Consider the following 24,492-nt stretch of genomic DNA (forward strand, 5'->3'; position numbering starts at 1 on the left):
ATATTTTGTATCAGCGAGTTCCACTTATTTCCAGCACGTTTTTGAAACACATATTGATTTTTTCCAAAAAATTATTACTTTGCTTGAAAAAGGACTGCACCAGAAAAACTGCTTTTCAAACGTGCACACTAGTCATTTTCAAACACATAATTAATGCACTTTTTGAACGCTTTTAAAGACTAAGCTGCCTCTGAATATATTCCACAGATACTGAAAAAATATCTTTTCAATAGCATGAGGAGGACAATACGAATTTTGTTAAAATGTAATACTTTATAGCATACAGTCATATTGCAGTCTAGCTGTATTAAAATGCCCCAAACAGCCAAAAGGTTTCCCATAATAACATCATATATTGAATGGGCTCATACAAAAAATATAGACTGGCCATACCACAATTTCATGAACATAAAACATTATAGCACAAGGAATTACACTCTGGCAAAATCCACATCTGTACCTTTAATTAGATCATAGTGTTAAAATTGAGGGCACATAACTGACAGTGAAAATAGTTGAAAAAACTATAAAGTGACATCCATGGTAATAATTTAAAGAAGTTTCCATTTCTTAGTAAATTAAGTCCTTTTCACCTGTTTTTGCAAATAGGGCACGTATATGGAAGTGAATGTTTATGCCTTTCAAGGAAATATGCACATTGTTCAGAGGTATTTATGCACTATTTATTTTTGGATCATGTGCGCACACTTGTGCCTGGCAAACGAACTGCTGAGGCTTTGTTAGGTACAAACCTGTTCTAACTCCACAGCTTATTTATTTCTTCAATTTAGGAAAGAATAACAAACACTCCTAAGATGTCTACAACGCATCTGTTGTAGCAACTGGGCACAACAAGAAAATCTCGTCAATAATAAATGACTGACTTAGGCTTGCAAGGAGAAAGAAGAAAATCTGCAAACAAATTCAACCAGGTGCCATGTAGAATAAAAAAAATGAATAATTTATTGCATTTTAATAGATCTAACAAAAATTTCAAGACAACAATAAAAAGTATTTTTAATCATTTTAAGCTTTGCAAAATTGCTCTCTTGCACACAATGTGTACCATATGCTTTTCTTGTATAATGAATGCAAGGAGCATTGCATATAACAATGTGGTTGTAGTTTTGCATTTATTCAGCACAACTTTGTAGAAATATGCATTTTTAAAGATGACAGAGCAGCGCTGTGTTAGCATGCATCTGTAAAATGGAAAAACAGTTGAAAGCCTTCCTTGCTGAAAAATACATAGAAATTTAGAAGCACTAAAACAAAGACTGGGCCCTTTACCATTCTTTTTAAACAATACACTTAAAACATGCAAGCCTCCATAAGACGGCACAATAATTTTGTTTCTTGTTAAAAGCATAAATGTAGGTTTAAGATTGAAAGATTCTTGTGTACCTAGAGGATTTTTTTCTGAAACATTGTTACTACCTGGTCTGACCTTCAGCTGGTATGGGAGATTCAACATAGGCCAAATGAGATACTGTAAATGTGCATGTGACTGGCTAGTGAGCAAGTGTTTGTGAAGGAAGCAAAGGTAGCATAGGACAGAGACCTCATGACCCTAAGAGTGTGTGAGAAAAACCTATACTGATAGTACAAAACAATGCCCTTTGCATGTACTTCCTGCCAGGGAGGGTAACAGTCGGGATTTAGGAACACTAATACATGAGTCTATGAAGATTCTCAGTCATCCAGGTGAAATTATCTGGTAGTTGAGTCATGGCAACTGGGCTTTGTTCTTGTTAGGTAGATACGTTTCACTGCTAATCCAAGCACCTTCTTCAGTATGAGGAATATTGTTAAAGACCACACATTTATCCTCCAGGATAGTTTCAATTCACATCTGCCCTGAATAGGCTTGTTGAGTAAAACCAAAGGAAGTGGAAGGTGTGGGTAGATGTAACAGTCACACCTTTTAACAGCCCCTTCTACCCCCATAGAGTGGGTTGTGAAGAGTGGGCACCTGGTGGAGGTGTGAATTGGGCCTGATTTTCCTGGGGATGGATGAAAGGTCAGCATGGTAAATTGAAGACAGGTTATGCCTAAGGCCTCCACCTCTGTTGAGTGAGGGGTTGTTGATCTGCACATGCAAAGCTTCCCTCACCCCTCTCTCAAACCACTTGTCTTCTCTATCCAATATCTGGACGTTAATGTCCTCAAATGAGTGTCCTTTGGCCTTCAAATGGAGGTACACAGCTGTGGTTTTGCATGTACCCATAAATTCTGCATGTTGAATTAAGAAGAGGCGTTTACCTGCCTGTTAATAACTACTTGGTAGTAAAATTGGCCAGATGGTTCAAGGTCTGTTGTTTGATACCTCTTATATCAGCAACCCAAGGACCCACTAGTGGACACCTGATGTACACCAATAAGGTGAAAAAGGGGGTTTTACATGTAGTATTAGCAGGAAGGTATGCAGGGTTAATCATGAGATTTTGGTGGGTTTAGAAACTCTTGTTCTACTGGGAAAAGCCATAGAAAATGACTTCTTGTCATCCTCACATAAGTTCTAGAAAACTGAGTCACTGAGGCTGTTCTTAACAAGGGTGAGCAAATGTTGACTTTGATTAGGGATATTTTCTATATGTGGAAGGAATGTTTGGAGGAATGCCTGAACGAGGAGGAACACAAACTGTAAGCCAGTACTCTTGTCAGAACTTCTCACTTTGTTATCTCTACCTGACCTGACCAAGCCAAGCAGACTGAATTCGACAATTTGAAGGACAGCTGGATCAAAGTCAATGATATTGTAATTTAAAGTTGGACGTACACTATTTTAGTTTAGACATACAGTTTCTAGGTTTATGTTGGAAAAGAATAAAAGCCTAACCACTTCTGATGAATTCATAGGCGACATTCTAGTTAAGCAAATGTTTTCATTCCAAACTGTGTGATAAGATTTAATACCTCAATTGTATGTTTCTAAACACACTGTATAATTTATAGTGGTATTATTGACAGAATGGATTATTGATCTTATGGACAGGTTTAAGGACCAATCTTAAAGACCATTGCAATTTATACAACATTGAAACATAAGAAATTCAACTCTATATATTAAACTAAATTTAACTTTTTAAAGTTGTACACCCCTCCTTTAACCGCCACCTTATCATGGTGGAGGGGTTTGCGTGTCCCAATGATCCTAAGAGCTCTGTTGTCCGGGGCTTTATGCCCCTGGTAGGGCCACCCAAGGCAAACTGGTCCTAGGTGAGGGATGAGACAAAGAGCGGTTAAACAAACCTATGATGAATGAAAACTTTAGACGGCTTTTTCCCTTGCCCGGACGCGGGTCACCGGGGCCCCCCTCTGGTGCCAGGCCAGGAGGTGGGGCTCGATGGCGAGTGCCTGGTGGCCGGACCTGCACCCTTGGGGCTCGGTCGGGCACAGCCCGAAGAGGCAACGTGGGTCCCCCTTCCCATGGGCTCACCACCTATGGGAGGGGCCAAGGAGGTCAGGTGCAGTGTGACCTTGGCAGTCCGATCCTCGGCTACAGAAGGTGGCTCTTGGGACGTGGAATGTCACCTCTCTGAAGGGGAAGGAGCCTGAGCTAGTGCGCGAGGTCGAGAGGTTCCGGCTAGATATAGTCGGACTCACCTCGACGCACAGCTTGGACTCTGGAACCAATCTCCTTGAGAGGGGCTGGACTCTCTACCACTCTGGAGTTGCCCCCGGTAAGAGGCGCAGAGCGGGTGTGGGTATACTTATTGCCCCCCGACTTTGAGCCTGTTCATTGGGGTTTACCTCGGTGGACGAGAGGGTAGCCTCCCTCCGCCTTCGGGTGGGGGGACGGGTCCTAACTGTTGTTTGTGCGTATGTGCCGAACAGCAGTTTGGAATACCCACCCTTTTTGGAGTCCCTGGAGGGGGTGCTAGAGGGCATACCTTCTGGGGACTCCCTCGTTCTGCTGGGAGACTTCAATGCTCACGTGGGCAATGACAGTGAGACCTGGAAGGACGTGATTGGGAGAAATGGCCCCCCTGATCTGAACCCGAGTGGTGTTTCATTATTGGACTTCTGTGCTTATCACGGATTGTCCATAACGAACACCATGTTCAAACATAGGGGTGTTCATATGTGCACTTGGCACCAGGACACCCTAGGCCTCAGTTCGATGATTGACTTTGTGGTCGTGTCGTCGGACTTGCGGCAACATGTCTTGGGCACTCGGGTGAAGAGAGGGGTGGAGCTGTCAACTGATCACCACCTGATGGTGAGTTGGCTTCGATGGTGGGGGAGGATGCCGGTCAGGCCTGGTAGGCCCAAATGTGTTGTGAGGGTCTGCTGGGAACGTCTGGCAGAGCCCCCTGTCAGAAGTAGCTTCAACTCCCACCTCCGGCATAACTTCGACCACATCCCGAGGGAGGTGGGGGACATTGAGTCCGAATGGGCCATGTTCCGTACCTCTATTGTTGAGGCGGCTGACCGGAGCTGTGGCTGTAAGGTGGTCGGTGCCTGTCATGGCAGCAATCCTCGAACCCGCTGGTGGACACCGGCGGTGAGGGATGCCGTCAAGCCGAAGAAGGAGTCCTACAGGACCCTTTTGTCCTGGGGGACTCTGGAGGCAGCTGATAGGTACCGGCAGGCCAAGCGGAATGTGGCTTTGGTGGTTGCTGAGGCAAAAACTCGGGTGTGGGAGGAGTTTGGGGTGGCCATGGAGAACGACTTTCAGACAGCTTCGAGGAGATTCTGGTCCACCATTCGGCATCTCAGTAGGGGGAAACAGTGCAGTGTCAACACTGTATATGGTGGGGATGGTGCGCTGCTGACCTCTACTCGGGACGTTGTGGGTCGGTGGGGGGAGTACTTCGAAGACCTCCTCAATCCCACTAACATGCCTTCCAATGAGGAAGCAAAGCCTGGGGACTCGGAGGTGGACTCCCCCATCTCTGGGACTGAGGTCACTGAGGTGGTCAAAAAACTCCTTGGTGGCAGGGCCCCAGGGGTGGATGAGATACGCTCGGAGTTCCTCAAGGCTCTAGATGTTATAGGGCTGTCTTGGATGACACGTCTCTGCAACATTGCATGGACATCAGGGACAGTGCCTCTGGATTGGCAGACCGGGGTGGTGGTCCCCCTCTTTAAGAAGTGTTCCAACTGCAGAGGGATCACACTCCTCAGCCTCCCTGGAAAAGTCTATTCGGGGGTCCTGGAGAGGAGGGTCCGTCGGATAGTCGAGCCTCGGATTCAGGAGGAACAGTGTGGCTTTCGTCCTGGTCACGGAACAGTGGACCAGCTCTACACCCTTAGCAGAGTCCTGGAGGGTGCATGGGAGTTTGCCCAACCAATCTACATGTGTTTTGTGGACTTGGAAAAGGCATTCGACCATGTCCCTCGGGGAATCCTGTGGGGGGTACTCTGAGAGTATGGGGTACCGGACCCCCTGATAAGGGCAGTTCAGTCCCTGTACGATCGGTGCCAGAGCTTGGTCCGCATTGCCGGCAGTAAGTCGAACCCGTTTCCAGTGAGAGTTGGACTCCACCAGGGCTGCCCTTTGTCAACAATTCTGTTCATAACTTTTATGGACAGAATTTCTAGGTGCAGCCAGGGCATTGAGGGGGTCCGGTTTGGTGGACTCAGGATTAGGTCACTGCTTTTTTGCAGATGATGTTGTCCTGTTTGCTTCATCAGGCCGTGATCTTCAGCTCTCTCTGGATCGGTTCGCATCTGAGTGTGAAGCGGCTGGGATGGGAATCAGCACCTCCAAATCTGAGACCATGGTCCTCAGCCGGAAAAGGGTGGAGTGCCCTCTCAGGGTTGGTAGCGAGATCCTGCCCCAAGTGGAGGAGTTCAAGTATCTCGGGATCTTGTTCACGAGTGAGGGAAGAATGGAGCGTGAGATCGACAGGTGGATCGGTGCGGCATCCGCAGTAATGCGGGCTCTGCATCGGTCTGTCGTGGTGAAAAAGGAGCTGAGCCGAAAGGCGAAGTTCTCACTTTACCAGTCGATCTACGTTCCCACCCTCACCTATGGTCATGAGCTATGGGTAGAGACTAAAAGAATGATATCGCAAATACAAGCGGCTGAAATGAGTTTCCTCTTGTAGGGTGTCTGGGCTTTCCCTTAAAGATAGGGTGAGAAGCTCAGTCATCCGGGATCTCATATCATATCTCACTATCTCATATTATATATTCACCATGTCATTCCATAGACACCTTTGGACAATTGACCATGCCAAGACATTCCTGGTTCCCACATGAAGACAGAAATTAAAATCACCAAAACCAGAAATAAAAACAGTGTATAAGCTTATTAGTGAGACTATTGGAAAAATCACAAGATATCCAGGGCTCAACTATCTGTTGTTCAGTGAAGTCTGTGTTGGATTAGATGAGTATGTGAAAACAGTTAATTCATACATAAGTTTTCCTAAATGAAAACTGTATTCCTTGAAAAATAATATTCAAATATAATATTGACAAATCATGGATTTCTAAGCAGCGGGGAAAAAGTTATGAATAGTCAAAGACGGAGCTTAAAAAAGTTAACATAAGGCTGTTTACAAAGAAGCTAACAATCAACTAGATAATAATAACTAGTTAATAATGTCAAAAGCTGATATAAGGTCAGGCTGGAACAGAATTTCTCCACCAATGGTTGTTCCACTGTAAGGAATGTTCCTCCTACCACAGACTTATCCCTCTCTATCTGATCAGGCAAAGAGTTTCTAAGGCGTGATGCCTTCATGGTTTCCAATTTATTTTTGTGGAAGAGATATAAAATAATCTGTCCTCTTAAAAATGCCTTCAGTGTATCCCAAAGTATATCTGCAGAGAACTCTGTGGGTGCATTTGCCTCTAAAGAAATCAATTTGCTTGGATATAAATTCCATATAGTTCTCGTCAGCTAATAACAGGGGGTTAAGATGCCAGCTGTGAGATGAGTATGTGGGGCATAGTGATTTGAGCTCCATGATCAGTGGGGTATGGTTGGAGATAACAATAGCGTCATACGTGCAAGATTTGATTGTGTGCAAAAAATTGTTATCTATAAAGAAATAATCAATTCTTGAGTAACAATGTCATACTAGTGAGAAGAAGGAATATGCTCTTAAGTTTGGATTTATAAATCTCCATTGGTCTCATAAGTTATGATCAATTTAAAACTGTGTAATTGCTTTTGCAGTGTTAGATGTTATCACCCCTGCGGCTGAAGACCTATCCAGGTCTGGATTTAAAGCACAGTTAAAGTCTCTGGCCATTATAATTTTATGAGTGTTCACATTAGGAATGGATGCAAATACATTTTGGATGAAGTCTCGTATCATCTTCATTGATTGTGTAGATATTTATCAAAATCACTTTACAATTAAATAAATTACCCATTACGATCACATATTGCCATTCAGAATCAGATACTATATCTGATACAGTGGAACCTCGAGATACGATCACCTCTGTATACGAGAAATTCAAAATACGAGGAAAGTATGAGCGAAAAATTCAGATCTAAATACGAGCATTGGCTCGCGTAACGAGCCACGAGCCAGGCTGTGGGTATAGCTCGCGGCTTAGCAAGGGGGCGTGGTAGCAGTTGCGAGCCGCGATCTGCGGTGTCTGCGTTTCTCACTTAAGTGCACAGGTGGGAAACTGCCCACATCCATGATTGTTCCTGTGGCTGATGGGCTGCAGCTGCCATGTCCTCCCCGTATATATAGAGAAGCGCGAGCCGGTTAAGGGGGAGAAAAAGTAAAAGAAAAGAGAGAGAGAGAGAGAGAGAGGGCAGGCAGGCAGGCAGGCAGGCGGGCGGGCGGGCGGGCGGGCAAGTGCAGGCTCGCGTGTAGCTGAACAGGCGAGCCAAACAGCTGAAGCAGGACGGTGTAGAGAAGGTCAGCTGCATTAAGAGTGTCTCGCCTGTTGCAGAGCCCGCAGGTGAGACGCTAACAGAGAAGAAGCACCGGCGATTGTCATCTGTTTTTTAAAGACGGCATCCTTTTGACGTTTTAACCTCGTGTTAAAGGATTGTTATTCTTGTGTATTTTAAACCTCCACTTCACAACTGTTTTAAGGATTATTTATTTAAAGATTTATTGAATGCTCTACTGCACTTTGGACACCTGTTTTGATTCTTTTAATAATCAGTTATATTATTTACCAGTGTTATTTATTAAAGGTAGACTACAGTATATATAATTTATCAGTGTTATTTGTTAGGAAAATTGATTTTTATGTTAATATATTTGGGGTGCAGAACGGATTAACTGGATTTCCATTATTTTCAATGGGGAAGTTTGTTCTAGATACGAGAAATTCGCTATACAAGCTCAGTTCTGGAACGAATTAAACTCGTATCTAGAGGTTCCACTGTACTACAAATGAAATTGTTCTATGTATTAAGATTCCCACACCTCTAGTTTTCTTTGTATAGCTGGGGTGGAATATTTAGCCAGTTCAATCTCTTTGCAACTGAAACTGATCCTTGCTAAATAAGTGAGTCTCCTGTAAAAATACTATCTTGGTGTTTAGACCTGTTAGGTGAGATAATACATTCTTTCTGTTTAATTTGTGATTGAGACCTTTGACATTCCAGCTCACAAGGTTCACTTTTTGGTCATAGAGACATTGCTTCTGAACTTTTGTTGATATTTTATAGTCTTAAATTAAGGTAGTACATTATTACATAAGATAGATTTAACCTTAATTTCCAATTTTGCCAGAAGTTATGGCTGTGAAGCTTATTGTTGTGTTGGCACTTACAATTGTCGGGGTAAAAGGATATATTAGAAATATCAGGTAAAGTCATCTTTGCCTTGCCGGGACAGGATGTGACTCATGATCGTATTTCAAAAAGTGGCAGGATCAATTTTCTTATCTCTTTTTCTGCTTCATCTGAAGAACTAAAAATGTAGAACTTGCCTTGAATGTCCACTCTCAGTTTAGCAGGATACAAGAGGCTGTATCTGATTTCGGCTTTCTGTAAGCACTGTTCAATGCTGTAAAATGAGGCACATTTAGTAGCTGTTGAAGGTGAGAAATCTCGTAAAATACAAATGCGGTATTTTCAAATTTAATCTATTGTTTCAGTCTGAGAAGTGACATCAAATTTAATTTACATTGTAATTTGTCGAAATGTACAATAAGGCTCCTAGGTTTTGAGGCATTCGATTCATGTATGCGATAAGCTGCTGATATCTCTGTGTCTGATTTAAAGTCCTCTCCAGTTATTTTAGAGAATACTTCAGCTCTGAATTTCACTGGTTTTGGACTTATTGATATTATTCCTTCTAGCCCCTCTGCTCACACTCCCTCCGTCAGGAGCAGAGAATGTCAGAGAGAGTGAGAGAGACAGAGAAAAACAAACAATCAAAAATCAATATGTGCCGTTCAAGCTTTTAAGTATGCGAAGCACTGTGTGGGAAGCATGTTGCTTGACAAAGCAGCTGCACGGAAAGGGAGCAATGTGAAGATAATCTTTCAGCATTTTTAGACGAGCGTCCGTATCGTCTAGGGGTGCAAACAGCCCCCCTGCTCACACCCCTCCGTCAGGAGCAGAGAATGTCAGAGCAAGAGAGAAAGAGAGAGAAAAGCAAACAATCAAAAATCAATACGTGCTGTTTGATCTTTTAAGTATGCGAAGCACCGTGTGGGAAGCATATCGCTTGACAAAGCAGCCACATGTAAGCCCAGCAAGGAAGGGAGCAATGTGAAGGTAATCTTTCAGCATTTTTTGAGGAGCGGCCGTATCCTCTAGGGGTGTGAACAGCCCCTGTGCTCACAATATATTTGAGGAGTTTTATTTAATACGTAATATGCGCTCTGGTTGGGTAGCTTCTCAGCCATCTGCCAATAACATCCCTTGTATGAAATCAACTGGGCAAACCAACTGAGGAAGCATGTACCAGAAATTAAAAGACCCATTGTCCGCATAAATCCGCGAACCAGCAAAAAATCCGCGATATATATTTAAATATGCTTACATATAAAATCCGCGATAGAGTGAAGCCGCGAAAGTCGAAGCGCGATATAGCGAGGGATTACTGCAATCACGTGGTTTATTTTGTCATTAAAGAAGAACGTTATAAACTTCATCTTAAAATTGTTTAATTTACCAGTTTCTCAGGTACCATCGTAACTAAAGTAGTATGTTAAATGCTTCGTAATCTGTGTGTTCATTTATGTACTCTATGTTTGTGAAACACATTACATTCATGATATTACAACTCTCTGAACAATTTAAATATTAAGATGTATACTTGATATTATTGTCATAATGATAGGAATTACAGCATGTATTAAACATGGGGACATGGTGGCGCAGTATTAGCGATGAGCTGGTGTCCTCTCCAGAGATTGTTCCTGCCTCCCGAGAGATGCTTGCTGCGCCGTGTGTGACCTTTGATGAAATAATTTATTGCAGCAGTGTCTCTCAAACGTACTAACCTCCAATTCCTGTCCTTCCTTTTCTTTCTCCAAGTAACCAATCGCCACACGATCAGCTCTCTAATAGATGCCAAGCCATCTGTAAGCTTAAAACACAGATTTTTCAAAACTATCATGGAACACTGAAATATCTTCATAGTACATGTTTAATTATTCCATCCATCTATCCATCCAGGGTCGCACTAATCCCAGCAAGCATGCAGTGCAAGGTAGGAACAATCCCTTAATGGGGCACAGCTCATTGCTACCGCTGTCCACCGTGTCCTCACATGTTTGATTACTAACAATATACATTATTTAAATGAAGTTCAAAATGTATCTGTATGATGTAATAAACATACTTTACTGCATTTCATCTTAAAAATGATATCAAGAGCTCCAAGAAGCCAGCCGTCATCATATGTAAATACATGCTTTATAAAGTGGCTCAGATTGTCCAATATTATAACTATAGTGCAAGTTTACAGTGAGGTGATTGTACTTATAACTACCAGGAACACTTGAAGATTTGATTGAATATGTTTAGAACTCTTGGGATGAAACTGTTTCTCAAGCACGAGGTCTCTACAGGAAAGGCTCTGAAGCATTTGCCGTACTGTATAGGAAAAGTTCAAATAGACTGTGCGCATGGCTGAGGCAGCATGTGCTAGATGCTGCATCCCGATAATCCTCTTTCCAATCAGCTGCTGTACAGCTGTGACTCCACACTCAAATACAGTGGGTTACATACTCAGTGGTGCACTGAGAGTAACAATGCTAAAGCAGCTATAGTATTTGGAATAGTTTGGCCATTCTGTGCACCATTATATGATTATGGGTTGATTACAATCAGATGCCTTAAACTAATAAACAATATGCAGTTAATGTCAGTGCATTTGATAAAACTGCGTCAGGGAAGTGAATCTAAAAAATAAATGGAAACCACAAAGGAACAGTAATACTGCTTGGACACTGGGTGCCACCAGTTTGCAAAACCGTGCGGAGAATTTGTGTACTGCAGGGATTGAGCTTGTGCGAAAATGTGTGTGGCTTTATGCCAAGTTTAGTTTTTTCACATTGCGATGTGAATGTGGAAACAGGTGTACGCAAAACATTTTTGTGCGTACGTACCGTTTATACATGAGGCCCCTGGTCTTTAATATCCTGAAACAGGTACTCATTTGTCTTGTTTATGTCCTTTGCATCTTTCCTTATATCCTTTATGCCCCCCCTGAGAGTGGTACATATTGCAATAATCATTGCAGTGATCGTTACCTTAAGCCTGGACTGTTCATTTTGGTCTTCTCCATGCTCCGTGGGCAGAGTAGTAAGTCTAGTTGGAGTCGGTGCTGCTGACTCACAGTGGGTATTTGACAGCGCAGATAATAAGACCATGCTCAGTTCCAATGAACCTCCTAGAAGCAACAAGTTCTCCTGACATGACTCACTTGCAGTTTCGCTCCCACTTTCGCAGGAGCTGATACTACAGCGTCAAGTCCCTGGAGATCTATTCTTTCACCTATCTGTTCCAGGTTAGTTTCTGGTAGGCCGTACCTTGAACTTTAATTTGAGGCCTGTTTAGACTAGATGAAGCTTTAGCTATCTTTTCCATTTTTTCATGAGCCTTTTTTCTGCTACTCATGCTTGTGTATACTTGCATATACTGTAATTAAAGCCCCTCAAGTTAGGTAAATATAGGATACCTTGGGATGATAGTAAAAATAGGTAAAGTGCTGCTGCTTTGCAGTAAGGAGACTGTGGAAGATTGTGGGTTCGCTTCCCGGTTCCTCCCTGTGTGGATAGCACTTTGAGTACTGAGAAAAGCGCTATATAAATGTAATGAATGAATGAATTAATTAATTAAATAACACGGCTGCTAATGGTTTCCATCTCAGACATCCATCTTCTGAAATGGACAAGACCAGCAATCACCCCTTTGTACATTTCTGATCAGTTCTTGTCTGTTTCAAAGAATCTACAATCATCCCTGTGCAAAAAAAAAAATCAAAGCATTTCCTGTCTAAATAATTACAGACCAAAGGCACTGACCTCCATAGTAATGAAGATGTCTGACTAATTCTTTAGAATCTCAGGTTTGTCATAGATTCTCTTCTTGATCAGCTGGAGTTTGCTTACCATGTCAGCAAGTCAGCCGAGGATGCAGTAAACATGGCTCCCTACTGCACCTTACATAATTTACACTCTCCAGGGGCCTCATGTATAACGCCGTGCGTAGAACTCACACTATAACATGGCGTAAGCACAAAAGCGGGATTGTGCGTACGCACAGAAAAATCCAGATGCAGGAATCTGTGCGCACGCAAATTTTCACGTTCTTCCACTACATAAATCCCGATCAGCGTGAAAAGTAACGCATGTGCACGCGCCTTCTGTCCCACCCCAACTCCTCCCAGAATTACGCCTCTTTGAATATGCAAATCAATATAAATAGCCTTCTGTGAAAAGACAATGGGAAAAGCACAGGGGAAAATATAAGAATTTCAGCGAATACCAAGTGGAGGAAAAGGAAAAACGTACTATTTGTTGGTTTAAACAGTGGTATAATCAACAAAAGAAAGTTGATCGAGTTGACAGAGTGTCGCAGAAACTCGAAAGATCCAAGTTCACAAAGTCGCACAGTGCCCGAAATAAAAAAGAAATCACATATCAAAGTCGCCGTGAAAAGGCGAGTCGTAGCCCACTGTCTGAGTGTCATATGAAAGCTTATTAGGGTACAGACAAAACAAATAGGCACACAGTGTGGAAAAAAGCACGAAATGTCAACTTTAATCTCGAAATTTCCACTTTAATCACGTAGTTTATTTTGCCAATAAAGTAGAACATCATAAACTTCATCTTAAAATCGTTTATTTTACTAGTTTCTCAAGTAGCATGTTAAATGCTTTGTTCTGTATTTGATCTTCTATGTGCTCTATGTGTGTGAATCACTACGTGCTTCCGTTCTTTCTCTTTCTCCGACAGGACACAGAATCCATTACATTCGTGATATTACAGCTCTCTGAATAATTAAAATACTGACATGTATACGTGATATCATTTTCATGATGATAGGAATGAAAGCATGTTATTAAACATGGGAACACGGTGGCGCAGTGATTGTTCATGTCTCACATAAGAGTCTTGCTGCGCCATGTGCGACCTTCGATGAAATAATTTATTACAGAAGTACTGTCTCTTTCAAACGTACTAACCTCCAATTCCTGTCCTTACTTTTCTTTCTCCAAATGCCCAATCGCCACACAATCAGCTCTGTAATAGACGTTAAGCCATCTGTAAGCTTAGAACGCCGATTCTTCAAAACTTTTAAGGAACATTGAAATATCTTCGTAGTACATGTTTAATTATTCTATCCGTCTATCTTTCCAGTGTCGCGTCAGCGCAAGAATACAACGCAATGTGGAAGAATCCCTGAACTAGCTAGCGCTACGGCACCGTGTCCTCACATGTTTAATTATTAACAATACAGATTATTTAAATGAAGTTAAAGTTTTAGCTGTATAATATAATCAACATATTTTGCTGCATTTCATCTTAAAAATGAATACCGTCATCATATGTAAATACGCGCTTTATAAAGTGGCGCAGTTTGTGCAATATTATAACTGTAGTGCAAGTTTACAGTGAGGTAATTGTACTTATAAGTAAACAGTTCTACAAGGAGCACTTGATGGACTGATTGAGTGCGTTTAGAGTTCTTGGGATGAAACCTTTTCTAAACTGCGAAGTCCGTACTGGGAAGTCTCTATAAAGCGTTTTGCCGTGGCTCAGGCAGCGTCTGCTTCATGCTGTATACCAATATTTCAGCTGCTGCTGTGATTCCCCTCTCAGATACAGTGATATAAATACTCCGAGTGGTGCAGCGAGAGTAATATGGAAAAAGATGATCTGCTGTGGCAACCCTTAACGGGAGCAGCTGAAAGAAGAAGAAGATGCAGTGAGAGTTACAACGCTAAAGCAGTTATGGTATTTGGAATACTATGGCTATTCCCTGGACCATTATATTGTTGCAGGTTAATTACAATCAGATGCATTACACTAATAAACAATATGCAGTTAGTTTCAGTGTATTTATAAAGCAGCGTCAGGAATGTGGATCTAAGAAAGAAAGGTGATCACACAGGAACAGTAGCACTGCTTTGACGCTGGGTGCCGCCAGTCTGCAAAACCGATCGGAGAAATTGCGTACGCCAAGGTATGAGTTACTGTGGAAATGTGCGTGGCTTTACGCCAAGTTTAGGTTTTATACATCGCGATTTGAGCGTGGAAACGGGAGTACGCAACATTTCTGTGTGTACGCACCGTTTATACATGAGGCCCCTGATATTTACTGTATGTCAAGTTCTGATTTGTTGATTTCAGTTCTACATTTAACACAATCATACCAGAGCTTTCTCTATGGCAAACACTCAGAATGAGCCTGAACTATGCCACATGTCTCTGGATCTGTGACTTTCTACCAGACAGCGGAAATGGGAAAGTTACCCATTAGAGTCCCACACCCCTTAGGATGTGTTTTGTCTCCTCTCTCTCTTTCTCTACACCAATGAGTGCACCTCCAGTGACCCATCTGGTAAACTGCTTAAAACAGTGGAAATGGTTTTGGAGACACTCCCCTGGTTATAAATGGTGTCACTGTCAAAAGGACGGAATCATTTACATTTCTTGGCAGCATTTTGAATCATAGTCTAAATTGGAATTTAAGCATAACTTCTCTTAGCAAAATAGTACAGAATTGTATGATTTAATCCATCATCTTAGAATGTTTACTTTGTAACAATCAGTGCTAGTACAGTTTGATAGAACTTGTGACCGCAGGGGGATGCGGTTGCCCTTCAAAAATGCCCTCTTAAACAGTTTTTCAATGGTAAATAAACACACTCTTCAGCTCTATATTGCAGGATCAGCTGAGGCATGCTGGTTTGATGCACAACATGCTCCTTGCACAGGGCTTCGAATATTTAAAAGGCCGAGCTGCGGTCGTCCTGTGTTCTCACTCTCCTGTCTCTCTTCCCCCAGACTCCCTCTGCTCCAACAGCTGCTTCCGATCTGCTGTACCCCCTTGATGAAGAAGACATTGTGTTCTTTTGAGCAGGAATTGGGGCCGATACGTCAAGTTTGACAGCTGTTCCTTGCGAGGTTGGTTCACCTCTGAAAGACACTTGTGTTTGTATCTGCCTGTACAGTGTGGGATATGGCCGGCTATTCATCCCGGCCAATACCCCCATGCCGCCAGATGGAGCCCTCCCTGCAACATGGAGGTGCCCCGAATTCCAGCATGGCCTCATGGACATTGGAGTTTTAATGCACAGCCCTGCTGGATACCATGGGGGCCGCAAGGGGTCGCTGCAGGGAGGCCCAGGGACTGCTATTTGCCCTATAACCCAGAAGTACGTCTTAGTCACAGCGACAGAAGAAATGACATTCTTCCGGGATGAAGAAAAGGAGTTTTCACCTGACTGGAAAGTGTTAATAATCACATGGACTGAAGGATCAGAAGCACTTCCGGGTCATGGACTATAAAAGGATTGTGGGAGATCCCAGCAGTGAGCCGGAGTTGGGAAGGAATGCGACAGAGCTGCTGGGAGGAGTGGAGGATTTGATATTGTAATTGTTATTGATTTATTGGAGTATTGTGGAGTGGAGGTGCTTGGTGCACATTATTATTATAATAAATAATATTTTGGACTTTTATCTGGTGTCTGACGAGTGGTCCGAGGGTTCAACGGGGCGCTATAGAGCGCTTTATGTCACAACAGCAATAAAGTTTCTAATCCTTAGAAATACCTTTGATACTCTCCTGTGCAACTTTGTGACCCAAGCTTGACAAACTATTATCAAAAGCACCCTCACTTTCTCCATGAGTGTCTGGTGTGGCAGTGCATCTGCTCACTCTAAAGATTAATTACAGAAACAGTTTGGACAACAGAAATGACTGTAAATAAAGTAAGTACATTACCTGGCAATAAAGTTCAAATTCAAGTCACCTCACAGTGATTTTATACTAGGACTGTAGAATGAAACAGGTGCAAAAGTTCATTAAGAATCCACTGCCTTAACAGTCATTTATTGAAATTGCTACAGATAGAGAGGACGACAGACGTTATTGATCCCCAAGGAACAATTCACTTGCCTGAGCAGTAACATAAAATATAAATTCAGAGTGTAATAAAACAAAATTTAAACCAACATACAAGTGCAAGACCCAGAACTATGCACAGAATATGATGTGGTAAGTTGTACTCCATAAATGAATTTGGCTGTTGAAAGTGTTGCAGTCGTTTACATTATTTACTAGTTATTTGGTATATTTTATACTCCTACAAATAAATTTGAGTGTGAATAGGTAATTTGTCACATATCCAAATTATATATTCTATCCACCCACTCTTCCATAGTCTGAACTTGCTTTTTCTCTAACATTTTTCTTAAGGAGGTCAGAGGCGATGAATAAACAATTGAAAAAATCGACACAAATAACAACACAACAGTGAAAGCAGAAAAAAATGTGTAAATTCACAATTAAAAATCTAAAACATAAAACTATTGACTATTACAACATGTTGCTTTAAAGCTATTCAAAACACCTACTCTGTAAGTAAATGAAAACATAATGGCTAAAATGACAACATGACTGTATAACTCCGATTTCTAAGTCACAAGGTTTAGAACTTATTTCTCATTTTGTTATATGAAGCTGTCAAGGGTTTTTCTTCATCTTGCCTTACAAACCAGGGCTCTCAGGTCCTTGAATGGTTTAGTTCATACTTTAAGATCAGTTTCAGTATGTATAGAAATGTGGTGCTCGTATAACACTGTCATTATGTTCTACAGTTTAATATGCTACCCCTCATTGGTCAGTAGTTGGACTATTACTGTTTTCACTTCATATGCTCCCAGTGGGCAATACATATGGACAATATTTTCAATTATATAAAGATGGCTTTCAGCTTTAGACAAATTTATGATTTTCCTTTTATGTTTAACAAATTGTTATTTCTTAAACTGTGAACAGTTTCTGTAACTGTGTCGCACATCTTCAGGGCTCCAAAAAGGTAGGCAATACCACCTCAATCAGAAAAGGGGTTCTATCACTAATATAACCTTCATTTTCCATTTGCAGTTAAGAGGCTCACCGGCCAGATGACAAGGGGCCCAGTTTCTGCTTTAGCTGTGAAGACCTGTCCCTTCTGAGTTGGCACTATACGGTGTTGTTGCCAGTCGAAGGTGGCGCTCAATTGAGGACCAACTACTGAGGAAGACATCTCTAGCCGTCAGCACTTTCTTTCTGTAACTGGCCGCAGGCCATTTGCTTTGCCACCCTAGTGTACATTTTTCTTTTGATTATTTTTTTGAACTTAAACCAGCCACTTGCACAACTAACTGGTCTTTCTTTAATGTTACATTGTTATAAAATTATCCTGCCATTCAGAAATGGAAATTTACTAGTTTGGATTCAAAACAATAAAGCATTTGCTGTAGTAGTTGGGTAGTTTCACAATTAAAAGGCACTTGACTTCTTGTGTGTTTCTTTGGTTCTAATCATTCACTTTTTGTATCAGACTCAGCTACTTTGATTTTGGAAGAGATTCTGGTAATGATCTATGCAGAATTCTGACTCCAGTTTTTGCTCAGTCCATCTCCTTGTCCTTCTATTTCAGTCATTCTGCCAGTTTCCTTATTTGACAGAACAGTGGCCTGCATTGTTTATCAGTTCTCACAAAAAAGGATGTTTATTAAAGTAGGTTTTAGGATTAAACATAATTTACTGATTCATCACAGATGATAATTATTTGTTTAAGACCTGTGTTGCTCCTCTGTGACTCAGTCTTCCTGTCATTTGGTGTTCATTCTACTAAAGTGACAGATATTCACCAGAAAGGTATTATAGCAGGTGTTTAGCAGGAACGACTTTTATCTTCATTTAAATTTCTATTTAGTATACAAATAATTAGGTTGTTTTGCTTGTTTATCCACAGGTCATAAGGCTAGAGATCTGCCATTCATACTTATATACGAGAAATTCTCACACAGTCATATCGACTGATGCTGAATTTAATGTATAGGGTTTGCATTCATTGTCTGCTGCCAGCATTGTACTATTGTCACTAGTCTGTGGGAGACATGCAATTAAGAATCATTGTACACATGACAATAATTTGAACAGTTAATCTAGTAAATGATTTTATCATTTTTATAACTGTAGGATATGCATAAGCAGTCTGAGTCAAGTTCACTGCAGTGCTTCTCTAAGTGCGCTTAATTCTCAAGCTCTCTTTTTTATATAAATCGATATGACTCTGGAGCTTTGGAGTTTTGTTTTTCAGGTTTTTCTGTTTGCTTCTGGGAAGTAGCATGCAATGTAGAAAACAAGTGGGAGACTGAGACTGAGTCTGAATGTCTGTCTCCTAATAAGACAACTGAGCTGCATAAATGGCCCAGCTGTCCTGAGATTAGAAAATCACTCAAAATTCAGTGAGCTCTGTACAGACCAAGGTTCTACTTTTACTTATTTGTCTTCGTATATCTTTGCCTGAGATGTTAGACTTTTCTGTGTGAATGTTTGTGTGTGTATATAACATGAATTAATAAAGACAACTTCCTTTAGTAGTTCATATTCTGTGAAGTAGTGTGCTTTTAATAGGATATGCTGACATGTCATAACTCTTTCGTAACAGTATCGATGCAACACATATTGAGGTATATTTTCAACTATGTAGTGCTTACCTTGCACTAAATGCTAACGGACAGATACGTTTATAACGAGTTTAATTCATTACTGAATGCTCTGAGCCAAAATTAAGTAATGCATGTAATTTAAAGTGTCAGAATTGAACTTTATTCATTCAGCCCAAACTGTTATGTAAATTCCAAGTATGAAGATTAATGAGTAGCTTCTGTTCTGCACAATCTTCTATATATAATGTTTCTTCAATTAAAACTGTTTGACTGACAGTGATTATTTCTGTAAGTAAATGGGTTTTTATAATTCATTCTGTAGCAAATATTACCTGAATATGATTCTATTCTTTAACTAATGTAATTAAAAGCTCAATGTCCATAAATTTAGAAGTTTGCCAACTGATTGCCTAAGGAGTCCATTTTATCATTTTGTGGTAGTTTTCCATATGTGAATTTCATTTACAGTAAGCGTATTTAAAATAAACAGACAGTTCACATTTATCCTGCCAAACAGCACTCAGCCAGTTTTTCTCTGAGCACAAGTCCTTACATATGAGGGATCACAACAGAGAGGGTTTGGGATTGGAAAAAAAAGCTCTTCATCCACAGGCTTTGGGAAGTCCTTCATGAAGGACTTGTTATGACTAATTCATTGCCACTGTGCAGAAATTAATATGTGAAGAGGATTTGCTTCAAAACCCCAGTTTTCAAAATAAATTTTGTAAAAGGGCTAAGAAAATCTGTTTGAGTTAAGAAAGAGGGTTGACTTCTGCTTATTTTTTTTGCCTTATTTTTTATAAGTGGTTATAGAGGCAGCATTGATGCTGTATGTTGCAGTAGTCACAAGAATTATTCATAGGACATTTACTTCCACAGACAAAATATCTGATACACAAGAATTACTTTTTGCCATATGTATAAAAACTACAGGAAAGGACCAGCCTAATTTAAAGATAATCAATTTATTGCATGAAAACTGCTTTACATAATATCACTAAACATGAAAATGTAATATTTAGCACATTCTCCATTCATTCCATCTGCTTGTCAAGAAAACTTTTTTATAATATCAAGCAAAAATACAGTAATCCCTCCTCCATCGTGGGGGTTGCGTTCCAGAGCCACCCGCGAAATAAGAAAATCCGCGAAGTAGAAACCATATGTTTATATGGTTATTTTTATATTGTCATGCTTGGGTCACAGATTTGCGCTGAAGCACAGGAGGTTGTAGAGAGACAGGAACGTTATTCAAACACTGCAAACAAACATTTGTCTCCTTTTCAAAAGTTTAAACTGTGCTCCATGACAAGACAGAGATGACAGTTCTGTCTCACAATTAAAAGAATGCAAACATACCTTCCTTTTCAAAGGAGTGCGCGTCAGGAGCACTGAATGTCAGAAAGTGAGAGAAAACCAAACAAATCAATAGGGCTGTTTGGCTTTTAAGTATGCGAAGCACCGCCGGTACAAAGCTGTTGAAGGCGGCAGCTCACACCCCCTCCGTCAGGAGCAGGGAGAGAGAGAGAGAGAGAGAGAGAGAGACAGAGAAAAACAAAGTCAAAAATCAATACGTGCCCTTTGAGCTTTTAAGTATGCGAAGCACCGTGCAGCATGTCGCTTCACGAAGCAGCTGCACACAGAAGGTAGCAACGTGAAGATAATCTTTCAGCATTTTTAGACGAGCGTCCGTATCGTCTAGGTGTGCGAACAGCCCCCCTGCTCACACCCCCTACGTCAGAATCAGAGAAAGTCAGCGCAAGAGAGAGAGAGAGAAAGTAAGTTGGGTAGCTTCTCAGCCATCTGCCAATACCGTCCCTTGTATGAAATCAACTGGGCAAACCAACTGAGGAAGCATGTACCAGAAATTAAAAGACCCATCGTCCTCAGAAATCCGCGAACCAGCAAAAAATCTGCGATATATATTTAAATATGCTTACATATAAAATCCGCGATGGAGTGAAGCCGCGAAAGGCGAAGCGCGATATAGCGAGGGATCACTGTATTACATTTAATAACACGTTAAACTACTACCTTTTGGAACCATTAAAACATGCACACATACTGTATATCTATAAAGATAGCCTAGATTGTATAGACAGGTTTTTTAAACCAAGGGTTGCAGGTTACTATTGTATTTAATGGTAATGGGGAGAGGATGGTTTGTGAATTTGGTCACAGTGGGTCACTGTGCCGTCATCCTCGATTATAAACTCCTGACAGTCATCCATTATTGTCTTGGCAGGACCCACCCTATTTTATTATATATATAATATATAGATATATATATATATATATATATATATATATATATATATATATATATATATATATAATCTATCTATATATATATATATATATATATATATATATATATATATATATATCTATATATATATATATATATATATATATATATATATATATATATATAGATGGCCGGTGGCTCACCCCGTCCAGGACTACCAGAGACTGGAAGGATGGGGGAAAACAGCTACTTTGGGACACTGCCTCCACGAAGACGCTAGCTGGCAGCTTCCCTGGACTGTAGCGGTGCCCCAGATTCCCGCAGGGCACCACGGGACATGGAGTTCTTTATCTCAGCCCTGTTGGGTGCTGCGCGTGTCACTAAGGGACGCTGTGGAACAAAGATGGAAGACGAGGTTCTCACCTAAACCGGAAGTACTAGCAAGTCACAGGGATGGAATCCCAGAAGTACTTCTGGGCTGTTTAAAAATTGAAGTGCTCCATCTGACCTGGAAGTGCTGGCAGGTCACGTGGACGGAAGAGCCTGAGTTGGGAGGCGGTGAACAACGCTTGCTGGGAGGTGTGGAGGAGGAGAAAGAGAGAGAAAGAATTGTGTTTTCTGCTTATTTACTTGCCTGTAAACCTGTGGCTGTGGTGCTTACAGCGCACTGTACAAGAAGAAAATAATTAAAGAATACTTCTTACTGCTTTTACCTTGTGTCCCGAGTGTCTGTCTGTTGGGTTTAAAAGGCAACAGTGACCCCTCGCGTCCACAATATATATATATATATATAAAATGAAATGCAAAGTTGCCTCATTCACTCACTCACTCAACAAAAAAAAAGCTGAGATTTGGCAGTATGGTACTTCTATTACAGTAGGTATCCATTAAGAAAGGGCATTTTGATAAATTAATATTTAGGGGAACGCCCCCATAGAAAAACTAAATACCACAAAATTTAAAAAATACCTTAATGGGTTTGACTGGAATTTCGTGAAGTTGTGAACGCATGTTTTTTTTATTTGGTGATATTTGTCTTTAAAAATGCTCTACTGAGTGGAGCATTCTAATGCACCAATTCGTCTTTTCATCACCGAGCTGACAGTGATCTCATGAAGAATGCTGTGTGCCGGTATATGCAAATGAAGGCCATCTGCAGAAGTAAACTGAAAGGAGCAAAGAATAGCAATTTCCTTTTAATTAGGGAGTGTGCTCATGTGAGGCAACTTATTATCACATAATTGTGTGAGCCCTTTTTTAAATCATAATAATAACTGAAATCACCCAAATGGGCCTGATCAAAAGTTTACATACCTTTGAAAGTTGGGGCTGATAATATGCAGTCAAATTGACACACACTGCTTCAAATTAAGAGTAATTAAGGGAGAGTGTCCACATCTGTGACCTATTTGATTACAATCAATGTCTGCATATAAATAATCAATTTAAATTCATGCAGAGCTGCGCAGACTTGGCTGGATACCAAGCCATGGGCAAAGCAAAACAAAACAAAACAAAACAAAACAAAACAAAACAAAACAAAACAAAACAACTCAACTCAACTCAACTCAACTGTCAAAGGGCCTGCGAGAAGAGGTTGTTGATTTGTATAAATCAGTAAAATGATATAAAAGTATATCCAGAGATCTGAAAATGCCTGTCAGTAGTGTTTAGGCTCTGATAAAAAAGTGGAAAGTTAGGGGTTCTATTGTAACCAAGTCACAGTCTGGTAGACCAACCGAGATTTCAGCCAAAACTGCCAGGATCATTTGTTGAGCTGCCAAGAAAAACACACAAGCTACTTCAGCTGAGATACTGGCTTCTCTGCAAAAAGGTGATGTTGCTGTATCATGATCCACAATAAAGTGGTCTTCGTGGTCAAGTTGCAAGAAAATAAAAAGGTTTTATTGTGTCAACACCACAAAACAGCCCACTATCACTTTGCCAAACATCATCTAAACAACCCTGAAAAATTCTGGAACAAAGTCCTTTGGAGTGATGAGACCAAAATTGAACTTTATTGTTATACCAATTAACGCTGTGTTTGGAGAGGAGGTAACAAGGCCCAGGACAAAAGGTACACCATCCCTACTTTGAAGCAAGGAGGTGGATCTCTGATGTTATGGGGGGTTTGTGTGAGCTACCGTGGCACAGGTAATAGTAACAAAGGCAAGATGAATGCAGCATGTTACTGGAAAATACTGGAGGACAATTTGCAGTCATCAGTCTTGAAACTGCACATGGGAAGCACTTACATCTTCCAGCATGACAATGATCCAAAACAGAAGGCCAAGTTGACCCTTCGGTGTCTACAGCAGACAAATGTGAAGGTGCTAGAGTAGCCATCACAGTCTCCTGACCACAATTTCATTGAGCAACTTTACAGAGATCTTGAACGTGTAATTCATGCAAGACAACCCAACAATTTATAGGTGCTGGGGGCTTTTTGCCAAGAAGAATGGGCAGTTCTACCAGTTCAGAAAATCAAGGGCTTCATCCACAACTATCACAAAAGACTGCTTGCCAACATTAATGCTAAAGGGTGCAAAAAACAGTAATAAGAACTAAGGGTATTCAAACTTTTGAACAGGGAAAATCTCATTATTTTTCTTCTTATTATTTATTTAATGGTTGTGTTATTCTGTGAAGCCTTATAGTTTAACTTGGATTCTATTAAAAGTAAATGAAATGTATTTTGCATGATCGGTCATCTTTTCTTTAAAGTGTGGTACACATCTTACAAATTCTGCTGGGATATGTAAACTTATGAGCACAACTGTATATTTATTTGTGTTCCCTATGATGGACCAGTGTTCTTTTCAACCTAAAACCAGATTAACCAGGATCAGTAAATAAATGAACAGACAAGGATATTGCTTGCATATACTGCACCAGCCTAAGACCAAAAATGGTGGAAATTTACAATGTATGCCCAGTAGCTACAGACACATCCAGAGATCATTCCTCTTTTCTATAAACATTGTTCAATTTGTATTCTGCTACTTATGTAAATAGAACACATCTGCACCTCATATTTATAACTAATGAAAAATAAATTAAAAATTACCAAAGTCATTTCTAAGTCCTAACATTTTCCCTTCCAGCTATCTTATCCGATGTTATGTAAAAACCTCATTTAGATATATGATACAACTGCACACAACTCTAAATTTGGATAC

At 40.8% G+C, this 24,492-nt stretch overlaps 1 protein-coding gene across 2 annotated transcripts in view; it reads right to left on the reverse strand.

Moving 5' to 3' along the window:
• Window positions 1–24,492, reverse strand: part of tcerg1l (transcription elongation regulator 1 like) — a 669,172-nt gene that overhangs the window by 330,438 nt on the left and 314,242 nt on the right. The window lies entirely within an intron of this gene.

Source organism: Erpetoichthys calabaricus, chromosome 2 (assembly GCF_900747795.2).
Source record: "Erpetoichthys calabaricus chromosome 2, fErpCal1.3, whole genome shotgun sequence".
NCBI classification, from domain to species: Eukaryota; Metazoa; Chordata; class Cladistia; order Polypteriformes; family Polypteridae; genus Erpetoichthys; species Erpetoichthys calabaricus.